Source organism: Belonocnema kinseyi, chromosome 7, assembly GCF_010883055.1.
Source record: "Belonocnema kinseyi isolate 2016_QV_RU_SX_M_011 chromosome 7, B_treatae_v1, whole genome shotgun sequence".
Classification (NCBI taxonomy): domain Eukaryota; kingdom Metazoa; phylum Arthropoda; class Insecta; order Hymenoptera; family Cynipidae; genus Belonocnema; species Belonocnema kinseyi.
Window position 1 is genome coordinate 100,442,361 of NC_046663.1, and position 1,854 is coordinate 100,444,214.

The window sequence follows — 1,854 nt, forward strand, 5'->3', positions numbered from 1 at the left end:
CCCACACAGCGCCCCAAATATGAGCCAAAAATAAAAAAACTACATTTTTATGTTCATTATTGTTAATTTTTAGCAAATATCCGTTGTCTTCTTCATACAAATAATTACTAGTGGACAATTTGAATATTTCCCATTACTTTTTAAACAATTTTCAATTGTTTACAGAAATGTAAATTATTTAAACAATAATTTAATCCCAAAAAATGGAACAAACAATCGTATTTTCTGATTGAAATGTAATGGTTTGTCATTCTTTAGAGTAGCACATTTTTCTAAAAACATTATATCATCATTTAAGCAATTATTTATTGTTTTTTTTAGATTTCTGAACATTTAGCTAGAGATGTCCAGTTTTTCTAAATTGGTATCCTATGCTACGTTTTGTTGAATAATTACATAATTTTGATACATTTCTTTAAATGTTTAATAAATTTCTATTCGTTTACACAATCCTAATTTGCGCAATCAGTTTCTTTAAAATAACTAAATATTGTATTACATGACTGTATAGTGTATACAAAGAATAGATGACCCACCTTTTAATTGTTTAAGCAAATATAACTTGTTAAAATAATTACTTTTTAAAAAATACTTTTTAAATCGTATTTTCTGAGTTAAAAATAATATTCAATGATATCGAGGACTAGTATATTCTGCTAAAATCCTAATGTTATTGTTTTTGCAATTAATTATTGATTTTTTTAAATTTATGTCAAATTAAGTACGGATGGTTTACATCAAGAAAACAGTGTCAACAAAAAACAGAAAACAACATCTACAAAAAGTTGCTTAGAATAACAATGTAGAAGAAGTGGACAACTCTGCCTCACTTAAAAATTTTTTTTTAAATAAACAATAAATAATTGTTTAAATAAATACATAATGTTTTTAGAATAATTTTCTGCTGCAAACAATGACAAACAATTACATTTTAATCATAAAATATGATTCTTTTCTACATTTTTTGGAATTAAACAATTGTTTAAATAATTTGCATTTTCTTAAACCATTGGAAATTTTTTTTAAATCATGGAAAATTCCATACTACTCCCATTTAACAATTTCTAATTCTGGGCGCATGATCTTTTTCAGGATTTTTGTCGTGTAATCGGAGAAGAGAGAATACACTTATATCCATTATTTTTACGGGCCATGGGGGGGGGGGGGTTGAAAATAAAATTTATTTGTATGTATTTATTTCGAAAACACTCCATATTGTAAATCGATTGAAAATATATTTATAATTTTTATTAAATTTTAACATAGTATAAACAGTACACATTGTGCCATTTGATTTTATAATTCTATGGCTAGGTCCCCAACTCAAAAAAGAAGGCTCCTCCGCTTTCTGTTAATAATATTTTTCGAATGAAAAGCAATGATATTGAACCAAATCATATGAATCTGGAAGCAAAATAGTTAATAAATTCTGACAAAAACAACACATTTATTGTGACGCAAGCAGTTGTATTTAAAACAAATAAAGATTCAAGAAAAAAGATAGGAAAATGATGATTGTCTATGTTTGCAAAGTTTTCAATTAAAACTTGCCACCATGAAATTAAAATAGTGAAATGAATGAATAAACAAATAAATAAATAAATGAATAAATGAATGTATTCTCGGCGCGATCCTAGGTTTACAGGTTACCCGCTTTTCCATAGCCAGGCAGAGAGCCCACGAACTATGTTCGCCATGAGTACACTCATGGTTTCGAAAAAAGCGCTCTGGAAGGTTATACATTTAGGCATTTATACCAGGTGTATACATATGAAACCGGTATTGCCATTTAGTGGCCAGTAGGCACACTTGTAGGCACTGTCGGAACTTACCATTTGTGCTAATTGGCGTATT

At 27.8% G+C, this 1,854-nt stretch overlaps 2 protein-coding genes across 2 annotated transcripts in view; both read right to left on the minus strand.

Moving 5' to 3' along the window:
* The window catches only part of LOC117176313 (juvenile hormone epoxide hydrolase 1-like), a 30,808-nt gene that overhangs the window by 6,454 nt on the left and 22,500 nt on the right, over nucleotides 1-1,854 (minus strand). The window lies entirely within an intron of this gene.
* Nucleotides 1-1,854, minus strand: part of LOC117176314 — a 5,376-nt gene that overhangs the window by 3,163 nt on the left and 359 nt on the right. The window lies entirely within an intron of this gene.